The 23,695-nt window shown below is 30.1% G+C and overlaps 2 long non-coding RNA genes across 5 annotated transcripts in view; one reads left to right on the top strand and one right to left on the bottom strand.

Annotated features, from left to right (window-relative positions):
• Window positions 1-23,695, bottom strand: part of LOC146993178 (uncharacterized) — an 880,479-nt gene that overhangs the window by 191,023 nt on the left and 665,761 nt on the right. The window lies entirely within an intron of this gene.
• LOC146993183 (uncharacterized) overlaps window positions 1-23,695 on the top strand; it is a 175,237-nt gene that overhangs the window by 128,906 nt on the left and 22,636 nt on the right. For 2 of the 3 annotated variants that reach the window (XR_015038294.1, XR_015038295.1), the window contains exons 4-7: window positions 1,845-1,944; window positions 10,708-10,807; window positions 15,139-15,238; window positions 19,571-19,670. This is a non-coding gene — a long non-coding RNA (uncharacterized LOC146993183). The remainder of the gene's footprint in view (window positions 1-1,844; window positions 1,945-10,707; window positions 10,808-15,138; window positions 15,239-19,570; window positions 19,671-23,695) is intronic. The other variant, XR_015038293.1, reaches the window with a different exon arrangement.

Genomic DNA, 23,695 nt, shown 5'->3' with positions numbered 1-23,695 from the left:
AAACATCTAATTTAGAAACTAATTTAAGCTCGATTAGATTTTCCAAATGTTTGTTTCAGTTTTCTTATATGTCACGCTTTAGTTCTCCAAATTTTCAAAGTGGCAAAATGTACATAGCATTATGGTAAAAATGTATATTCCTTATATTTGTGTAATATTTTTACAAAATTGATTTTGATTTAAAATGAATTTAAAATAACCTTAAATTCAAAGACTTTAGTTCTCTTCCCTGCTCAAGTTTAAGATATTAGTTATTATGTCTGTAAGAATGACTAAATCGTAGAACGAATTATGGTCAATAATTTCTTGAGTTTCGTTTCTAGATTTTTAAAATTCTTCTATGAAACTTTTGTAACAGAAGCTGGGATGGAACCCAGGCAGCCAGACAGAATGTCCCTTCCCTGAGTGAAAATTTCTATCATTTCACTGCAAGTGACATTATAATATTTCAGAATAAACCCTCGTAACACTAATAAATGTATGTAGATTTTTTTTTTTTTTAATGTTTATATAATGCGTGTTTGGTTCTTACAACATTTTGAGCTATTATATTACTAATTCTGTATGTGAGCTAAGACAGTTTAATATAGAACATCTGCTTCAAGACTAAAAGTAAAGTATTTGAATTGTGTTTTACCTTTCGTGTGTTTTGAGAGGTACGTTCTAATCTACAATTTATGGAATTTCTCGGTATTGGACATCTCACATAGCTGACAAAATTTCATTCCTATGTTTAGGTTTTATAGTACAATAAGTTGAGCATCCCTACATTAGTATATGACTTTGATTCCTTCGAAAGAAAAAAAGAGTATCTTAGTTTTGTTGAATTTTTGATCAAAATTTTAGTATATAGGTAATTGCATTAGCTCATTCACGAAATTTTATTTAAATTTTTTGCAACATTTCAAAATGATATATCATTCAATGGCATTTGATGAGTTTTGGCTTGCTGTATTAAAGCAGGGCTCGATCCCGTGCAGCTAGACAATATGTTCTTTCCCTGAGTGAAATATTGCTATAATTTCATTAAAGTGACGTGGTAATATTACAGTATAATTTCTTGTACATTGGACTAAGCTGTCCTCTCTCATGGATGAGTGTACCTAAGTAAAGAACTTAAAATTAGAAAGGGTTCTTGCATTAAAATTCTGAATGAAATATTTATTTTATGGTTTATGACTTTTGTTTCCAAGATGTTTTTCGAAATCTGTTTTTAGAATGGTGTTTTTGAGCCCTTTCTAAAAAAAAAAAAAAAAAAAAAAAAAAAAAAAAAAAAAACCCATAAAAATATATATGTATAGCTTTTTTAATGTCAATATATTGCGAGTTTGATTCTTACTCTTTTTTGATCTGTTATATCACTAATTCTGTGTGTGAATTAAGATAGTTTTATATATAACACCTGCTTCAAAGCTAACAGTAAAGTTTATTTTGTTTATTTGTCATTTAAAATTACCTGCTTATTGACTTTCGGTGCCATTTTTTGTACCTGCGCTAAAATTATTAACTTTTCTCGAAGATCATTTTCCCTTTTATTCTGTGTATCTGTAATAACTGTATAATTTTTTTTTCTTTCATTGTTCATATTGTACCCATACATTAAAAACCTCTTTCGCTTACTGTACTTCTGTCGTATAAGGAAAATCATTCGCTTTTCTATCGACTGCAATCATGATTTTAGTAACAATGTAGCACATTGCTGGAATTTAAAACAAAGAAAGCTACTTTCGAAGTTTTATATATTAAGAAACAATATTAGATATTTCTCTTTGTGTATAGATATTCTTTAATTTCAAAGTAGTTAAAATCTAATGATTCCTTCCCCCATCCTTGGCCTCTTCTAGTGTAATTTGTCATCATTTTTGTGCACTCTTGGATTGCAGAACATATCATGAAAGAAAAAGAATAAAGAAATAGTGCAGAGCAAAAAGACATCTGTGGCTGGTAATTCTTGTTTTATATTAACTTTATTTTCACTAGAAATGCTTGAATGTTATAATTTGTAGGTCCCTTTTCACATGTTGCTTTATATTGGAGTTTTACTACTTATTTATTTTACGTGAACGCTTCACATTATGTTTTAATGTTTAGGGTAGCGTCTATGCATTAATTTCTTAGGTTTTGAATTCCATATTGAAGTGTCTGAATTGGTTCTTTCTTTATATTGTATTGTAATATTCGAAGTGAGGTTGAACTGTTAATCACACTATAATTATCAGAAGTCTGAGATTTGTTAGAGTTCTGTTGCTTCTTAGTGGTTTCAAAATTACTGCTGTAGTGTAATTTTTTCCCAAGTGGCCTCCTTTCGCATTACGAGGAGGAGGCTAAGCATTTTCCTCTCTGTCTGGCCTAATATTTTCCTTGTCTAACGGGGTCTTCTCTTCCCAACCGGTCAGTGTAATTACTCTGCCTGTGTATAAACCAATTTTGTTTCAGTTTTTTCCGAATTTAGAGTCTGTCTATCAAGTGCTGTTTCTCTTAAAACCATTGAAAGTTAAATGTTGAACAAAAAAGAAATGTAAATAAAAATTTAATGAGTACTCGTAATGAAAGTTAGTGGGGCCAAATTGTCTTCTGTTAAGGCTGCTCAAAATGTGCTTTTTATTAGTTGTTTTAAGCATACTTTATTAAATTTTTCCCTTAATCTGAACTATTTTGTCATATTGGGAAGTTTTATGAACCTATTTGCGAAGATCTATTTAAAACTGATTTCACAAATAAAAATTCGTTTTGAAATCAAATCAGAGATGTTTTATTATTATCGAAGTAAAATTCTGCAGAATAACTTTCCACTTTGTTTTGCAAAGCACTCTGAAAGTTTCTTTTGGACTTCTTTCCGTTCTCTTGGCAAATGCATGACAGAAATATTTTTTGAGAAAGCTGATGTCTTTTGCTTATAAGAATGATTGATGCAACTGTATGCGTGCCGCTGTAAAGAGCACGTGTTTTTTCTTTAATTGGGTAATTCTTCGCTAGAAGATCAGACATTGCTTTTTGTGTTATTTAACAATTTCTTCATCTTATCTTCAGTTAAAAGCTCTTCTTCATAATGAGCGCTTTTATTATCAAGGGGTTTTATAAGACCCCAATTCTTCTTTTGTAATTTTCTGATTCATTTTTTGACTTCTCTGTCTTTCATATGTGAAAATTCTTCGGCATCGATTGCTTTTGAAATTTGTAAGATTTTTCGGGCTTCATTTTCAGTCCATGGAAATTGTTTAAAGTAGCAGATAAATTCTTTCCGGTGTTGATGGATGAATGTTGCACCACGTATGAATGAAATTCTAGCAGTGGACAAATAAAATGGGATCTTTTAAGGTACTGCTATACGTGAAATCATGCTTTAAAAGTCTGCGCTCAGCAAGTACCTGCCGTATTAAAAATGATAGACTACGAAATATGACTTGAAGAATTGTATGAGTTATTTGGAATGCAGATTGGGAGTTTAGTCGTGATAGGTAAACAGTCTATACAGATGACCGGAAATAATAAAAATTTAGATGGGTGTACTATAAAGTATTTTACTCCTGGACCATGGAGTAGTCATAAACAGTACTTGTGTAAAAACAGATTAAAGTATATGAATTCCCTGTTTAAGAAAGGAATTTCTCTATGACAGTATGCAGTCTGTATCATAGCTGGAATAGTGAGGTGTTGTGTCTTCAGGGAAACAAAATCTGTTATTCTGTAATTTTTCCTGAAAATGTGTGTTTAAATTTTGTTACCTAGGTAACCTATTTTTAACTCTTTCTATATGAAAATAAAACCAAATACAGACAAAGAAATAAAATTGCATTCCTTCCTTTGGTGCAGTTATTAACAACTTTAACTTAATGGGAGCCAATTTTAAGTTTATAAAATTTTGGCTAGCTGCAATTATATATTGCACTTTTAATATTTCAGTTATAAGTGCATTACACAAAGTATAAAAATGTGTGGTATAATATCTTAAAGAAAAGGTATACTCATTGTATTATTTACAAAAAAATTCAGCAAGATGAAAATTAAATACAGGGAAATCATATTTTAATGTGAAATTTAACATTGCATTTCTTCTGAGAGTTTTTTTTTTCTCCCTCTGGTACATGCGATGTTATTGCTAAATCCATGCAGTCGTCCGGATGTTTGTTTGTTATTCTTAATCTGAACATTGATTTTAACAAGTTTGTTGGTAAAAATCCTCTTTCACAATTTTCAGTAGATCGAAAGCAGGAATTTATCTTTTTAAAAGTTTAACAGTTCATGATTTTTCTGATCTAGGACTATTCAAATGGCTTTTTGTGATATTCTTTATCTTAATTAGGATGAAAACCAATTATTTCTATTTCTAGATCAGTAGAATTGTTAACATATTTGCAATCTTTTACCATTTTTCTTAAATACTAGTCTTATGTAATGGGTTTGAAGTGAACGTAGTAGTTGGCCTAATTTTAAATACACTCAAAACATCTAATTTAGAAACTAATTTAAGCTCGATTAGATTTTCCAAATGTTTGTTTCAGTTTTCTTATATGTCACGCTTTAGTTCTCCAAATTTTCAAAGTGGCAAAATGTACATAGCATTATGGTAAAAATGTATATTCCTTATATTTGTGTAATATTTTTACAAAATTGATTTTGATTTAAAATGAATTTAAAATAACCTTAAATTCAAAGACTTTAGTTCTCTTCCCTGCTCAAGTTTAAGATATTAGTTATTATGTCTGTAAGAATGACTAAATCGTAGAACGAATTATGGTCAATAATTTCTTGAGTTTCGTTTCTAGATTTTTAAAATTCTTCTATGAAACTTTTGTAACAGAAGCTGGGATGGAACCCAGGCAGCCAGACAGAATGTCCCTTCCCTGAGTGAAAATTTCTATCATTTCACTGCAAGTGACATTATAATATTTCAGAATAAATCCTCGTAACACTAATAAATGTATGTAGATTTTTTTTTTTTTTTTTTAATGTTTATATAATGCGTGTTTGGTTCTTACAACATTTTGAGCTATTATATTACTAATTCTGTATGTGAGCTAAGACAGTTTAATATAGAACATCTGCTTCAAGACTAAAAGTAAAGTATTTGAATTGTGTTTTACCTTTCGTGTGTTTTGAGAGGTACGTTCTAATCTACAATTTATGGAATTTCTCGGTATTGGACATCTCACATAGCTGACAAAATTTCATTCCTATGTTTAGGTTTTATAGTACAATAAGTTGAGCATCCCTACATTAGTATATGACTTTGATTCCTTCGAAAGAAAAAAAGAGTATCTTAGTTTTGTTGAATTTTTGATCAAAATTTTAGTATATAGGTAATTGCATTAGCTCATTCACGAAATTTTATTTAAATTTTTTGCAACATTTCAAAATGGTATATCATTCAATGGCATTTGATGTGTTTTGGCTTCCTGTATTAAAGCGGGGCTCGATCCCGTGCAGCTAGACAATATGTTCTTTCCCTGAGTGAAATATTGCTATAATTTCATTAAAGTGACGTGGTAATATTACAGTATAATTTCTTGTACATTGGACTAAGCTGTCCTCTCTCATGGATGAGTGTACCTAAGTAAAGAACTTAAAATTAGAAAGGGTTCTTGCATTAAAATTCTGAATGAAATATTTATTTTATGGTTTATGACTTTTGTTTCCAAGATGTTTTTCGAAATCTGTTTTTAGAATGGTGTTTTTGAGCCCTTTCTAAAAAAAAAAAAAAAAAAAAAAAACATAAAAGTATATATGTATAGCTTTTTTAATGTCAATATATTGCGAGTTTGATTCTTACTCTTTTTTGATCTGTTATATCGCTAATTCTGTGTGTGAATTAAGATAGTTTTATATATAACACCTGCTTCAAAGCTAACAGTAAAGTTTATTTTGTTTATTTGTCATTTAAAATTACCTGCTTATTGACTTTCGGTGCCATTTTTTGTACCTGCGCTAAAATTATTAACTTTTCTCGAAGATCATTTTCCCTTTTATTCTGTGTATCTGTAATAACTGTATAATTTTTTTTTTCTTTCATTGTTCATATTGTACCCATACATTAAAAACCTCTTTCGCTTACTGTACTTCTGTCGTATAAGGAAAATCATTCGCTTTTCTATCGACTGCAATCATGATTTTAGTAACAATGTAGCACATTGCTGGAATTTAAAACAAAGAAGGCTACTTTCGAAGTTTTATATATTAAGAAACAATATTAGATATTTCTCTTTGTGTATAGATATTCTTTAATTTCAAAGTAGTTAAAATCTAATGATTCCTTCCCCCATCCTTGGCCTCTTCTAGTGTAATTTGTCATCATTTTTGCGCACTTTTGGATTGCAGAACATATCATGAAAGAAAAAGAATAAAGAAATAGTGCAGAGCAAAAAGACATCTATGGCTGGTAATTCTTGTTTTATATTAACTTTATTTTCACTAGAAATGCTTGAATGTTATAATTTGTAGGTCCCTTTTCACATGTTGCTTTATATTGGAGTTTTACTACTTATTTATTTTACGTGAACGCTTCACATTATGTTTTAATGTTTAGGGTAGCGTCTATGCATTAATTTCTTAGGTTTTGAATTCCATATTGAAGTGTCTGAATTGGTTCTTTCTTTATATTGTATTGTAATATTCGAAGTGAGGTTGAACTGTTAATCACACTATAATTATCAGAAGTCTGAGATTTGTTAGAGTTCTGTTGCTTCTTAGTGGTTTCAAAATTACTGCTGTAGTGTAATTTTTTCCCAAGTGGCCTCCTTTCGCATTACGAGGAGGAGGCTAAGCATTTTCCTCTCTGTCTGGCCTAATATTTTCCTTGTCTAACGGGGTCTTCTCTTCCCAACCGGTCAGTGTAATTACTCTGCCTGTGTATAAACCAATTTTGTTTCAGTTTTTTCCGAATTTAGAGTCTGTCTATCAAGTGCTGTTTCTCTTAAAACCATTGAAAGTTAAATGTTGAACAAAAAAGAAATGTAAATAAAAATTTAATGAGTACTCGTAATGAAAGTTAGTGGGGCCAAATTGTCTTCTGTTAAGGCTGCTCAAAATGTGCTTTTTATTAGTTGTTTTAAGCATACTTTATTAAATTTTTCCCTTAATCTGAACTATTTTGTCATATTGGGAAGTTTTATGAACCTATTTGCGAAGATCTATTTAAAACTGATTTCACAAATAAAAATTCGTTTTGAAATCAAATCAGAGATGTTTTATTATTATCGAAGTAAAATTCTGCAGAATAACTTTCCACTTTGTTTTGCAAAGCACTCTGAAAGTTTCTTTTGGACTTCTTTCCGTTCTCTTGGCAAATGCATGAGAGAAATATTTTTTGAGAAAGCTGATGTCTTTTGCTTATAAGAATGATTGATGCAACTGTATGCGTGCCGCTGTAAAGAGCACGTGTTTTTTCTTTAATTGGGTAATTCTTCGCTAGAAGATCAGACATTGCTTTTTGTGTTATTTAACAATTTCTTCATCTTATCTTCAGTTAAAAGCTCTTCTTCATAATGAGCGCTTTTATTATCAAGGGGTTTTATAAGACCCCAATTCTTCTTTTGTAATTTTCTGATTCATTTTTTGACTTCTCTGTCTTTCATATGTGAAAATTCTTCGGCATCGATTGCTTTTGAAATTTGTAAGATTTTTCGGGCTTCATTTTCAGTCCATGGAAATTGTTTAAAGTAGCAGATAAATTCTTTCCGGTGTTGATGGATGAATGTTGCACCACGTATGAATGAAATTCTAGCAGTGGACAAATAAAATGGGATCTTTTAAGGTACTGCTATACGTGAAATCATGCTTTAAAAGTCTGCGCTCAGCAAGTACCTGCCGTATTAAAAATGATAGACTACGAAATATGACTTGAAGAATTGTATGAGTTATTTGGAATGCAGATTGGGAGTTTAGTCGTGATAGGTAAACAGTCTATACAGATGACCGAAAATAATAAAAATTTAGATGGGTGTACTATAAAGTATTTTACTCCTGGACCATGGAGTAGTCATAAACAGTACTTGTGTAAAAACAGATTAAAGTATATGAATTCCCTGTTTAAGAAAGGAATTTCTCTATGACAGTATGCAGTCTGTATCATAGCTGGAATAGCGAGGTGTTGTGTCTTCAGGGAAACAAAATCTGTTATTCTGTAATTTTTCCTGAAAATGTGTGTTTAAATTTTGTTACCTAGGTAACCTATTTTTAACTCTTTCTATATGAAAATAAAACCAAATACAGACAAAGAAATAAAATTGCATTCCTTCCCTTGGTGCAGTTATTAACAACTTTAACTTAATGGGAGCCAATTTTTAATTTATAAAATTTTGGCTAGCTGCAATTATATATTGCACTTTTAATATTTCAGTTATAAGTGCATTACACAAAGTATAAAAATGTGTGGTATAATATCTTAAAGAAAAGGTATACTCATTGTATTATTTACAAAAAAATTCAGCAAGATGAAAATTAAATACAGGGAAATCATATTTTAATGTGAAATTTAACATTGCATTTCTTCTGAGAGTTTTTTTTTTCTCCCTCTGGTACATGCGATGTTATTGCTAAATCCATGCAGTCGTCCGGATGTTTGTTTGTTATTCTTAATCTGAACATTGATTTTAACAAGTTTGTTGTTGAAAATCCTCTTTCACAATTTTCAGTAGATCGAAAGCAGGAATTTATCTTTTTAAAAGTTTAACAGTTCATGATTTTTCTGATCTAGGACTATTCAAATGGCTTTTTGTGATATTCTTTATCTTAATTAGGATGAAAACCAATTATTTCTATTTCTAGATCAGTAGAATTGTTAACATATTTGCAATCTTTTACCATTTTTCTTAAATACTAGTCTTATGTAATGGGTTTGAAGTGAACGTAGTAGTTGGCCTAATTTTAAATACACTCAAAACATCTAATTTAGAAACTAATTTAAGCTCGATTAGATTTTCCAAATGTTTGTTTCAGTTTTCTTATATGTCACGCTTTAGTTCTCCAAATTTTCAAAGTGGCAAAATGTACATAGCATTATGGTAAAAATGTATATTCCTTATATTTGTGTAATATTTTTACAAAATTGATTTTGATTTAAAATGAATTTAAAATAACCTTCAAAGACTTTAGTTCTCTTCCCTGCTCAAGTTTAAGATATTAGTTATTATGTCTGTAAGAATGACTAAATCGTAGAACGAATTATGGTCAATAATTTCTTGAGTTTCGTTTCTAGATTTTTAAAATTCTTCTATGAAACTTTTGTAACAGAAGCTGGGATGGAACCCAGGCAGCCAGACAGAATGTCCCTTCCCTGAGTGAAAATTTCTATCATTTCACTGCAAGTGACATTATAATATTTCAGAATAAATCCTCGTAACACTAATAAATGTATGTAGATTTTTTTTTTTTTTTTTTAATGTTTATATAATGCGTGTTTGGTTCTTACAACATTTTGAGCTATTATATTACTAATTCTGTATGTGAGCTAAGACAGTTTAATATAGAACATCTGCTTCAAGACTAAAAGTAAAGTATTTGAATTGTGTTTTACCTTTCGTGTGTTTTGAGAGGTACGTTCTAATCTACAATTTATGGAATTTCTCGGTATTGGACATCTCACATAGCTGACAAAATTTCATTCCTATGTTTAGGTTTTATAGTACAATAAGTTGAGCATCCCTACATTAGTATATGACTTTGATTCCTTCGAAAGAAAAAAAGAGTATCTTAGTTTTGTTGAATTTTTGATCAAAATTTTAGTATATAGGTAATTGCATTAGCTCATTCACGAAATTTTATTTAAATTTTTTGCAACATTTCAAAATGGTATATCATTCAATGGCATTTGATGTGTTTTGGCTTGCTGTATTAAAGCGGGGCTCGATCCCGTGCAGCTAGACAATATGTTCTTTCCCTGAGTGAAATATTGCTATAATTTCATTAAAGTGACGTGGTAATATTACAGTATAATTTCTTGTACATTGGACTAAGCTGTCCTCTCTCATGGATGAGTGTACCTAAGTAAAGAACTTAAAATTAGAAAGGGTTCTTGCATTAAAATTCTGAATGAAATATTTATTTTATGGTTTATGACTTTTGTTTCCAAGATGTTTTTCGAAATCTGTTTTTAGAATGGTGTTTTTGAGCCCTTTCTAAAAAAAAAAAAAAAAAAAAAAAAAAAAACATAAAAGTATATATGTATAGCTTTTTTAATGTCAATATATTGCGAGTTTGATTCTTACTCTTTTTTGATCTGTTATATCGCTAATTCTGTGTGTGAATTAAGATAGTTTTATATATAACACCTGCTTCAAAGCTAACAGTAAAGTTTATTTTGTTTATTTGTCATTTAAAATTACCTGCTTATTGACTTTCGGTGCCATTTTTTGTACCTGCGCTAAAATTATTAACTTTTCTCGAAGATCATTTTCCCTTTTATTCTGTGTATCTGTAATAACTGTATAATTTTTTTTTCTTTCATTGTTCATATTGTACCCATACATTAAAAACCTCTTTCGCTTACTGTAGTTCTGTCGTATAAGGAAAATCATTCGCTTTTCTATCGACTGCAATCATGATTTTAGTAACAATGTAGCACATTGCTGGAATTTAAAACAAAGAAGGCTACTTTCGAAGTTTTATATATTAAGAAACAATATTAGATATTTCTCTTTGTGTATAGATATTCTTTAATTTCAAAGTAGTTAAAATCTAATGATTCCTTCCCCCATCCTTGGCCTCTTCTAGTGTAATTTGTCATCATTTTTGTGCACTCTTGGATTGCAGAACATATCATGAAAGAAAAAGAATGGAGAAATAGTGCAGAGCAAAAAGACATCTGTGGCTGGTAATTCTTGTTTTATATTAACTTTATTTTCACTAGAAATGCTTGAATGTTATAATTTGTAGGTCCCTTTTCACATGTTGCTTTATATTGGAGTTTTACTACTTATTTATTTTACGTGAACGCTTCACATTATGTTTTAATGTTTAGGGTAGCATTTATGCATTAATTTCTTAGGTTTTGAATTCCATATTGAAGTGTCTGAATTGGTTCTTTCTTTATATTGTATTGTAATATTCGAAGTGAGGTTGAACTGTTAATCACACTATAATTATCAGAAGTCTGAGATTTGTTAGAGTTCTGTTGCTTCTTAGTGGTTTCAAAATTACTGCTGTAGTGTAATTTTTTCCCAAGTGGCCTCCTTTCGCATTACGAGGAGGAGGCTAAGCATTTTCCTCTCTGTCTGGCCTAATATTTTCCTTGTCTAACGGGGTCTTCTCTTCCCAACCGGTCAGTGTAATTACTCTGCCTGTGTATAAACCAATTTTGTTTCAGTTTTTTCCGAATTTAGAGTCTGTCTATCAAGTGCTGTTTCTCTTAAAACCATTGAAAGTTAAATGTTGAACAAAAAAGAAATGTAAATAAAAATTTAATGAGTACTCGTAATGAAAGTTAGTGGGGCCAAATTGTCTTCTGTTAAGGCTGCTCAAAATGTGCTTTTTATTAGTTGTTTTAAGCATACTTTATTAAATTTTTCCCTTAATCTGAACTATTTTGTCATATTGGGAAGTTTTATGAACCTATTTGCGAAGATCTATTTAAAACTGATTTCACAAATAAAAATTCGTTTTGAAATCAAATCAGAGATGTTTTATTATTATCGAAGTAAAATTCTGCAGAATAACTTTCCACTTTGTTTTGCAAAGCACTCTGAAAGTTTCTTTTGGACTTCTTTCCGTTCTCTTGGCAAATGCATGACAGAAATATTTTTTGAGAAAGCTGATGTCTTTTGCTTATAAGAATGATTGATGCAACTGTATGCGTGCCGCTGTAAAGAGCACGTGTTTTTTCTTTAATTGGGTAATTCTTCGCTAGAAGATCAGACATTGCTTTTTGTGTTATTTAACAATTTCTTCATCTTATCTTCAGTTAAAAGCTCTTCTTCATAATGAGCGCTTTTATTATCAAGGGGTTTTATAAGACCCCAATTCTTCTTTTGTAATTTTCTGATTCATTTTTTGACTTCTCTGTCTTTCATATGTGAAAATTCTTCGGCATCGATTGCTTTTGAAATTTGTAAGATTTTTCGGGCTTCATTTTCAGTCCATGGAAATTGTTTAAAGTAGCAGATAAATTCTTTCCGGTGTTGATGGATGAATGTTGCACCACGTATGAATGAAATTCTAGCAGTGGACAAATAAAATGGGATCTTTTAAGGTACTGCTATACGTGAAATCATGCTTTAAAAGTCTGCGCTCAGCAAGTACCTGCCGTATTAAAAATGATAGACTACGAAATATGACTTGAAGAATTGTATGAGTTATTTGGAATGCAGATTGGGAGTTTAGTCGTGATAGGTAAACAGTCTATACAGATGACCGAAAATAATAAAAATTTAGATGGGTGTACTATAAAGTATTTTACTCCTGGACCATGGAGTAGTCATAAACAGTACTTGTGTAAAAACAGATTAAAGTATATGAATTCCCTGTTTAAGAAAGGAATTTCTCTATGACAGTATGCAGTCTGTATCATAGCTGGAATAGCGAGGTGTTGTGTCTTCAGGGAAACAAAATCTGTTATTCTGTAATTTTTCCTGAAAATGTGTGTTTAAATTTTGTTACCTAGGTAACCTATTTTTAACTCTTTCTATATGAAAATAAAACCAAATACAGACAAAGAAATAAAATTGCATTCCTTCCCTTGGTGCAGTTATTAACAACTTTAACTTAATGGGAGCCAATTTTAAGTTTATAAAATTTTGGCTAGCTGCAATTATATATTGCACTTTTAATATTTCAGTTATAAGTGCATTACGCAAAGTATAAAAATGTGTGGTATAATATCTTAAAGAAAAGGTATACTCATTGTATTATTTACAAAAAAATTCAGCAAGATGAAAATTAAATACAGGGAAATCATATTTTAATGTGAAATTTAACATTGCATTTCTTCTGAGAGTTTTTTTTTTCTCCCTCTGGTACATGCGATGTTATTGCTAAATCCATGCAGTCGTCCGGATGTTTGTTTGTTATTCTTAATCTGAACATTGATTTTAACAAGTTTGTTGTTGAAAATCCTCTTTCACAATTTTCAGTAGATCGAAAGCAGGAATTTATCTTTTTAAAAGTTTAACAGTTTATGATTTTTCTGATCTAGGACTATTCAAATGGCTTTTTGTGATATTCTTTATCTTAATTAGGATGAAAACCAATTATTTCTATTTCTAGATCAGTAGAATTGTTAACATATTTGCAATCTTTTACCATTTTTCTTAAATACTAGTCTTATGTAATGGGTTTGAAGTGAACGTAGTAGTTGGCCTAATTTTAAATACACTCAAAACATCTAATTTAGAAACTAATTTAAGCTCGATTAGATTTTCCAAATGTTTGTTTCAGTTTTCTTATATGTCACGCTTTAGTTCTCCAAATTTTCAAAGTGGCAAAATGTACATAGCATTATGGTAAAAATGTATATTCCTTATATTTGTGTAATATTTTTACAAAATTGATTTTGATTTAAAATGAATTTAAAATAACCTTAAATTCAAAGACTTTAGTTCTCTTCCCTGCTCAAGTTTAAGATATTAGTTATTATGTCTGTAAGAATGACTAAATCGTAGAACGAATTATGGTCAATAATTTCTTGAGTTTCGTTTCTAGATTTTTAAAATTCTTCTATGAAACTTTTGTAACAGAAGCTGGGATGGAACCCAGGCAGCCAGACAGAATGTCCCTTCCCTGAGTGAAAATTTCTATCATTTCACTGCAAGTGACATTATAATATTTCAGAATAAATCCTCGTAACACTAATAAATGTATGTAGATTTTTTTTTTTTTTTTTTAATGTTTATATAATGCGTGTTTGGTTCTTACAACATTTTGAGCTATTATATTACTAATTCTGTATGTGAGCTAAGACAGTTTAATATAGAACATCTGCTTCAAGACTAAAAGTAAAGTATTTGAATTGTGTTTTACCTTTCGTGTGTTTTGAGAGGTACGTTCTAATCTACAATTTATGGAATTTCTCGGTATTGGACATCTCACATAGCTGACAAAATTTCATTCCTATGTTTAGGTTTTATAGTACAATAAGTTGAGCATCCCTACATTAGTATATGACTTTGATTCCTTCGAAAGAAAAAAAGAGTATCTTAGTTTTGTTGAATTTTTGATCAAAATTTTAGTATATAGGTAATTGCATTAGCTCATTCACGAAATTTTATTTAAATTTTTTGCAACATTTCAAAATGGTATATCATTCAATGGCATTTGATGTGTTTTGGCTTGCTGTATTAAAGCGGGGCTCGATCCCGTGCAGCTAGACAATATGTTCTTTCCCTGAGTGAAATATTGCTATAATTTCATTAAAGTGACGTGGTAATATTACAGTATAATTTCTTGTACATTGGACTAAGCTGTCCTCTCTCATGGATGAGTGTACCTAAGTAAAGAACTTAAAATTAGAAAGGGTTCTTGCATTAAAATTCTGAATGAAATATTTATTTTATGGTTTATGACTTTTGTTTCCAAGATGTTTTTCGAAATCTGTTTTTAGAATGGTGTTTTTGAGCCCTTTCTAAAAAAAAAAAAAAAAAAAAAAAACATAAAAGTATATATGTATAGCTCTTTTAATGTCAATATATTGCGAGTTTGATTCTTACTCTTTTTTGATCTGTTATATCGCTAATTCTGTGTGTGAATTAAGATAGTTTTATATATAACACCTGCTTCAAAGCTAACAGTAAAGTTTATTTTGTTTATTTGTCATTTAAAATTACCTGCTTATTGACTTTCGGTGCCATTTTTTGTACCTGCGCTAAAATTATTAACTTTTCTCGAAGATCATTTTCCCTTTTATTCTGTGTATCTGTAATAACTGTATAATTTTTTTTTCTTTCATTGTTCATATTGTACCCATACATTAAAAACCTCTTTCGCTTACTGTAGTTCTGTCGTATAAGGAAAATCATTCGCTTTTCTATCGACTGCAATCATGATTTTAGTAACAATGTAGCACATTGCTGGAATTTAAAACAAAGAAGGCTACTTTCGAAGTTTTATATATTAAGAAACAATATTAGATATTTCTCTTTGTGTATAGATATTCTTTAATTTCAAAGTAGTTAAAATCTAATGATTCCTTCCCCCATCCTTGGCCTCTTCTAGTGTAATTTGTCATCATTTTTGTGCACTCTTGGATTGCAGAACATATCATGAAAGAAAAAGAATGGAGAAATAGTGCAGAGCAAAAAGACATCTGTGGCTGGTAATTCTTGTTTTATATTAACTTTATTTTCACTAGAAATGCTTGAATGTTATAATTTGTAGGTCCCTTTTCACATGTTGCTTTATATTGGAGTTTTACTACTTATTTATTTTACGTGAACGCTTCACATTATGTTTTAATGTTTAGGGTAGCATTTATGCATTAATTTCTTAGGTTTTGAATTCCATATTGAAGTGTCTGAATTGGTTCTTTCTTTATATTGTATTGTAATATTCGAAGTGAGGTTGAACTGTTAATCACACTATAATTATCAGAAGTCTGAGATTTGTTAGAGTTCTGTTGCTTCTTAGTGGTTTCAAAATTACTGCTGTAGTGTAATTTTTTCCCAAGTGGCCTCCTTTCGCATTACGAGGAGGAGGCTAAGCATTTTCCTCTCTGTCTGGCCTAATATTTTCCTTGTCTAACGGGGTCTTCTCTTCCCAACCGGTCAGTGTAATTACTCTGCCTGTGTATAAACCAATTTTGTTTCAGTTTTTTCCGAATTTAGAGTCTGTCTATCAAGTGCTGTTTCTCTTAAAACCATTGAAAGTTAAATGTTGAACAAAAAAGAAATGTAAATAAAAATTTAATGAGTACTCGTAATGAAAGTTAGTGGGGCCAAATTGTCTTCTGTTAAGGCTGCTCAAAATGTGCTTTTTATTAGTTGTTTTAAGCATACTTTATTAAATTTTTCCCTTAATCTGAACTATTTTGTCATATTGGGAAGTTTTATGAACCTATTTGCGAAGATCTATTTAAAACTGATTTCACAAATAAAAATTCGTTTTGAAATCAAATCAGAGATGTTTTATTATTATCGAAGTAAAATTCTGCAGAATAACTTTCCACTTTGTTTTGCAAAGCACTCTGAAAGTTTCTTTTGGACTTCTTTCCGTTCTCTTGGCAAATGCATGACAGAAATATTTTTTGAGAAAGCTGATGTCTTTTGCTTATAAGAATGATTGATGCAACTGTATGCGTGCCGCTGTAAAGAGCACGTGTTTTTTCTTTAATTGGGTAATTCTTCGCTAGAAGATCAGACATTGCTTTTTGTGTTATTTAACAATTTCTTCATCTTATCTTCAGTTAAAAGCTCTTCTTCATAATGAGCGCTTTTATTATCAAGGGGTTTTATAAGACCCCAATTCTTCTTTTGTAATTTTCTGATTCATTTTTTGACTTCTCTGTCTTTCATATGTGAAAATTCTTCGGCATCGATTGCTTTTGAAATTTGTAAGATTTTTCGGGCTTCATTTTCAGTCCATGGAAATTGTTTAAAGTAGCAGATAAATTCTTTCCGGTGTTGATGGATGAATGTTGCACCACGTATGAATGAAATTCTAGCAGTGGACAAATAAAATGGGATCTTTTAAGGTACTGCTATACGTGAAATCATGCTTTAAAAGTCTGCGCTCAGCAAGTACCTGCCGTATTAAAAATGATAGACTACGAAATATGACTTGAAGAATTGTATGAGTTATTTGGAATGCAGATTGGGAGTTTAGTCGTGATAGGTAAACAGTCTATACAGATGACCGAAAATAATAAAAATTTAGATGGGTGTACTATAAAGTATTTTACTCCTGGACCATGGAGTAGTCATAAACAGTACTTGTGTAAAAACAGATTAAAGTATATGAATTCCCTGTTTAAGAAAGGAATTTCTCTATGACAGTATGCAGTCTGTATCATAGCTGGAATAGCGAGGTGTTGTGTCTTCAGGGAAACAAAATCTGTTATTCTGTAATTTTTCCTGAAAATGTGTGTTTAAATTTTGTTACCTAGGTAACCTATTTTTAACTCTTTCTATATGAAAATAAAACCAAATACAGACAAAGAAATAAAATTGCATTCCTTCCCTTGGTGCAGTTATTAACAACTTTAACTTAATGGGAGCCAATTTTAAGTTTATAAAATTTTGGCTAGCTGCAATTATATATTGCACTTTTAATATTTCAGTTATAAGTGCATTACGCAAAGTATAAAAATGTGTGGTATAATATCTTAAAGAAAAGGTATACTCATTGTATTATTTACAAAAAAATTCAGCAAGATGAAAATTAAATACAGGGAAATCATATTTTAATGTGAAATTTAACATTGCATTTCTTCTGAGAGTTTTTTTTTTCTCCCTCTGGTACATGCGATGTTATTGCTAAATCCATGCAGTCGTCCGGATGTTTGTTTGTTATTCTTAATCTGAACATTGATTTTAACAAGTTTGTTGTTGAAAATCCTCTTTCACAATTTTCAGTAGATCGAAAGCAGGAATTTATCTTTTTAAAAGTTTAACAGTTTATGATTTTTCTGATCTAGGACTATTCAAATGGCTTTTTGTGATATTCTTTATCTTAATTAGGATGAAAACCAATTATTTCTATTTCTAGATCAGTAGAATTGTTAACATATTTGCAATCTTTTACCATTTTTCTTAAATACTAGTCTTATGTAATGGGTTTGAAGTGAACGTAGTAGTTGGCCTAATTTTAAATACACTCAAAACATCTAATTTAGAAACTAATTTAAGCTCGATTAGATTTTCCAAATGTTTGTTTCAGTTTTCTTATATGTCACGCTTTAGTTCTCCAAATTTTCAAAGTGGCAAAATGTACATAGCATTATGGTAAAAATGTATATTCCTTATATTTGTGTAATATTTTTACAAAATTGATTTTGATTTAAAATGAATTTAAAATAACCTTAAATTCAAAGACTTTAGTTCTCTTCCCTGCTCAAGTTTAAGATATTAGTTATTATGTCTGTAAGAATGACTAAATCGTAGAACGAATTATGGTCAATAATTTCTTGAGTTTCGTTTCTAGATTTTTAAAATTCTTCTATGAAACTTTTGTAACAGAAGCTGGGATGGAACCCAGGCAGCCAGACAGAATGTCCCTTCCCTGAGTGAAAATTTCTATCATTTCACTGCAAGTGACATTATAATATTTCAGAATAAATCCTCGTAACACTAATAAATGTATGTAGATTTTTTTTTTTTTTTTTTAATGTTTATATAATGCGTGTTTGGTTCTTACAACATTTTGAGCTATTATATTACTAATTCTGTATGTGAGCTAAGACAGTTTAATATAGAACATCTGCTTCAAGACTAAAAGTAAAGTATTTGAATTGTGTTTTACCTTTCGTGTGTTTTGAGAGGTACGTTCTAATCTACAATTTATGGAATTTCTCGGTATTGGACATCTCACATAGCTGACAAAATTTCATTCCTATGTTTAGGTTTTATAGTACAATAAGTTGAGCATCCCTACATTAGTATATGACTTTGATTCCTTCGAAAGAAAAAAAGAGTATCTTAGTTTTGTTGAATTTTTGATCAAAATTTTAGTATATAGGTAATTGCATTAGCTCATTCACGAAATTTTATTTAAATTTTTTGCAACATTTCAAAATGGTATATCATTCAATGGCATTTGATGTGTTTTGGCTTGCTGTATTAAAGCGGGGCTCGATCCCGTGCAGCTAGACAATATGTTCTTTCCCTGAGTGAAATATTGCTATAATTTCATTAAAGTGACGTGGTAATATTACAGTATAATTTCTTGTACATTGGACTAAGCTGTCCTCTCTCATGGATGAGTGTACCTAAGTAAAGAACTTAAAATTAGAAAGGGTTCTTGCATTAAAATTCTGAATGAAATATTTATTTTATGGTTTATGACTTTTGTTTCCAAGATGTTTTTCGAAATCTGTTTTTAGAATGGTGTTTTTGAGCCCTTTCTAAAAAAAAAAAAAAAAAAAAAAAAACATAAAAGTATATATGTATAGCTCTTTTAATGTCAATATATTGCGAGTTTGATTCTTACTCTTTTTTGATCTGTTATATCGCTAATTCTGTGTGTGAATTAAGATAGTTTTATATATAACACCTGCTTCAAAGCTAACAGTAAAGTTTATTTTGTTTATTTGTCATTTAAAATTACCTGCTTATTGACTTTCGGTGCCATTTTTTGTACCTGCGCTAAAATTATTAACTTTTCTCGAAGATCATTTTCCCTTTTATTCTGTGTATCTGTAATAACTGTATAATTTTTTTTTCTTTCATTGTTCATATTGTACCCATACATTAAAAACCTCTTTCGCTTACTGTAGTTCTGTCGTATAAGGAAAATCATTCGCTTTTCTATCGACTGCAATCATGATTTTAGTAACAATGTAGCACATTGCTGGAATTTAAAACAAAGAAGGCTACTTTCGAAGTTTTATATATTAAGAAACAATATTAGATATTTCTCTTTGTGTATAGATATTCTTTAATTTCAAAGTAGTTAAAATCTAATGACTCCTTCCCCCATCCTTGGCCTCTTCTAGTGTAATTTGTCATCATTTTTGTGCACTCTTGGATTGCAGAACATATCATGAAAGAAAAAGAATGGAGAAATAGTGCAGAGCAAAAAGACATCTGTGGCTGGTAATTCTTGTTTTATATTAACTTTATTTTCACTAGAAATGCTTGAATGTTATAATTTGTAGGTCCCTTTTCACATGTTGCTTTATATTGGAGTTTTACTACTTATTTATTTTACGTGAACGCTTCACATTATGTTTTAATGTTTAGGGTAGCATTTATGCATTAATTTCTTAGGTTTTGAATTCCATATTGAAGTGTCTGAATTGGTTCTTTCTTTATATTGTATTGTAATATTCGAAGTGAGGTTGAACTGTTAATCACACTATAATTATCAGAAGTCTGAGATTTGTTAGAGTTCTGTTGCTTCTTAGTGGTTTCAAAATTACTGCTGTAGTGTAATTTTTTCCCAAGTGGCCTCCTTTCGCATTACGAGGAGGAGGCTAAGCATTTTCCTCTCTGTCTGGCCTAATATTTTCCTTGTCTAACGGGGTCTTCTCTTCCCAACCGGTCAGTGTAATTACTCTGCCTGTGTATAAACCAATTTTGTTTCAGTTTTTTCCGAATTTAGAGTCTGTCTATCAAGTGCTGTTTCTCTTAAAACCATTGAAAGTTAAATGTTGAACAAAAAAGAAATGTAAATAAAAATTTAATGAGTACTCGTAATGAAAGTTAGTGGGGCCAAATTGTCTTCTGTTAAGGCTGCTCAAAATGTGCTTTTTATTAGTTGTTTTAAGCATACTTTATTAAATTTTTCCCTTAATCTGAACTATTTTGTCATATTGGGAAGTTTTATGAACCTATTTGCGAAGATCTATTTAAAACTGATTTCACAAATAAAAATTCGTTTTGAAATCAAATCAGAGATGTTTTATTATTATCGAAGTAAAATTCTGCAGAATAACTTTCCACTTTGTTTTGCAAAGCACTCTGAAAGTTTCTTTTGGACTTCTTTCCGTTCTCTTGGCAAATGCATGACAGAAATATTTTTTGAGAAAGCTGATGTCTTTTGCTTATAAGAATGATTGATGCAACTGTATGCGTGCCGCTGTAAAGAGCACGTGTTTTTTCTTTAATTGGGTAATTCTTCGCTAGAAGATCAGACATTGCTTTTTGTGTTATTTAACAATTTCTTCATCTTATCTTCAGTTAAAAGCTCTTCTTCATAATGAGCGCTTTTATTATCAAGGGGTTTTATAAGACCCCAATTCTTCTTTTGTAATTTTCTGATTCATTTTTTGACTTCTCTGTCTTTCATATGTGAAAATTCTTCGGCATCGATTGCTTTTGAAATTTGTAAGATTTTTCGGGCTTCATTTTCAGTCCATGGAAATTGTTTAAAGTAGCAGATAAATTCTTTCCGGTGTTGATGGATGAATGTTGCACCACGTATGAATGAAATTCTAGCAGTGGACAAATAAAATGGGATCTTTTAAGGTACTGCTATACGTGAAATCATGCTTTAAAAGTCTGCGCTCAGCAAGTACCTGCCGTATTAAAAATGATAGACTACGAAATATGACTTGAAGAATTGTATGAGTTATTTGGAATGCAGATTGGGAGTTTAGTCGTGATAGGTAAACAGTCTATACAGATGACCGAAAATAATAAAAATTTAGATGGGTGTACTATAAAGTATTTTACTCCTGGACCATGGAGTAGTCATAAACAGTACTTGTGTAAAAACAGATTAAAGTATATGAATTCCCTGTTTAAGAAAGGAATTTCTCTATGACAGTATGCAGTCTGTATCATAGCTGGAATAGCGAGGTGTTGTGTCTTCAGGGAAACAAAATCTGTTATTCTGTAATTTTTCCTGAAAATGTGTGTTTAAATTTTGTTACCTAGGTAACCTATTTTTAACTCTTTCTATATGAAAATAAAACCAAATACAGACAAAGAAATAAAATTGCATTCCTTCCCTTGGTGCAGTTATTAACAACTTTAACTTAATGGGAGCCAATTTTAAGTTTATAAAATTTTGGCTAGCTGCAATTATATATTGCACTTTTAATATTTCAGTTATAAGTGCATTACACAAAGTATAAAAATGTGTGGTATAATATCTTAAAGAAAAGGTATACTCATTGTATTATTTACAAAAAAATTCAGCAAGATGAAAATTAAATACAGGGAAATCATATTTTAATGTGAAATTTAACATTGCATTTCTTCTGAGAGTTTTTTTTTTCTCCCTCTGGTACATGCGATGTTATTGCTAAATCCATGCAGTCGTCCGGATGTTTGTTTGTTATTCTTAATCTGAACATTGATTTTAACAAGTTTGTTGTTGAAAATCCTCTTTCACAATTTTCAGTAGATCGAAAGCAGGAATTTATCTTTTTAAAAGTTTAACAGTTCATGATTTTTCTGATCTAGGACTATTCAAATGGCTTTTTGTGATATTCTTTATCTTAATTAGGATGAAAACCAATTATTTCTATTTCTAGATCAGTAGAATTGTTAACATATTTGCAATCTTTTACCATTTTTCTTAAATACTAGTCTTATGTAATGGGTTTGAAGTGAACGTAGTAGTTGGCCTAATTTTAAATACACTCAAAACATCTAATTTAGAAACTAATTTAAGCTCGATTAGATTTTCCAAATGTTTGTTTCAGTTTTCTTATATGTCACGCTTTAGTTCTCCAAATTTTCAAAGTGGCAAAATGTACATAGCATTATGGTAAAAATGTATATTCCTTATATTTGTGTAATATTTTTACAAAATTGATTTTGATTTAAAATGAATTTAAAATAACCTTAAATTCAAAGACTTTAGTTCTCTTCCCTGCTCAAGTTTAAGATATTAGTTATTATGTCTGTAAGAATGACTAAATCGTAGAAAGAATTATGGTCAATAATTTCTTGAGTTTCGTTTCTAGATTTTTAAAATTCTTCTATGAAACTTTTGTAACAGAAGCTGGGATGGAACCCAGGCAGCCAGACAGAATGTCCCTTCCCTGAGTGAAAATTTCTATCATTTCACTGCAAGTGACATTATAATATTTCAGAATAAACCCTCGTAACACTAATAAATGTATGTAGATTTTTTTTTTTTTTAATGTTTATATAATGCGTGTTTGGTTCTTACAACATTTTGAGCTATTATATTACTAATTCTGTATGTGAGCTAAGACAGTTTAATATAGAACATCTGCTTCAAGACTAAAAGTAAAGTATTTGAATTGTGTTTTACCTTTCGTGTGTTTTGAGAGGTACGTTCTAATCTACAATTTATGGAATTTCTCGGTATTGGACATCTCACATAGCTGACAAAATTTCATTCCTATGTTTAGGTTTTATAGTACAATAAGTTGAGCATCCCTACATTAGTATATGACTGATTCCTTCGAAAGAAAAAAAGAGTATCTTAGTTTTGTTGAATTTTTGATCAAAATTTTAGTATATAGGTAATTGCATTAGCTCATTCACGAAATTTTATTTAAATTTTTTGCAACATTTCAAAATGGTATATCATTCAATGGCATTTGATGTGTTTTGGCTTGCTGTATTAAAGCGGGGCTCGATCCCGTGCAGCTAGACAATATGTTCTTTCCCTGAGTGAAATATTGCTATAATTTCATTAAAGTGACGTGGTAATATTACAGTATAATTTCTTGTACATTGGACTAAGCTGTCCTCTCTCATGGATGAGTGTACCTAAGTAAAGAACTTAAAATTAGAAAGGGTTCTTGCATTAAAATTCTGAATGAAATATTTATTTTATGGTTTATGACTTTTGTTTCCAAGATGTTTTTCGAAATCTGTTTTTAGAATGGTGTTTTTGAGCCCTTTCTAAAAAAAAAAAAAAAAAAAAAAAAACATAAAAGTATATATGTATAGCTTTTTTAATGTCAATATATTGCGAGTTTGATTCTTACTCTTTTTTGATCTGTTATATCACTAATTCTGTGTGTGAATTAAGATAGTTTTATATATAACACCTGCTTCAAAGCTAACAGTAAAGTTTATTTTGTTTATTTGTCATTTAAAATTACCTGCTTATTGACTTTCGGTGCCATTTTTTGTACCTGCGCTAAAATTATTAACTTTTCTCGAAGATCATTTTCCCTTTTATTCTGTGT

Source organism: Stegodyphus dumicola, chromosome X1 (assembly GCF_044657685.1).
Source record: "Stegodyphus dumicola isolate Sdum_Otavi_A_Nest chromosome X1, ASM4465768v1".
In the NCBI taxonomy this organism is placed as follows: Eukaryota; Metazoa; Arthropoda; class Arachnida; order Araneae; family Eresidae; genus Stegodyphus; species Stegodyphus dumicola.
Note: the sequence above shows the minus strand (reverse complement) of the source record. Positions and strands in the feature narration are given on the sequence as shown.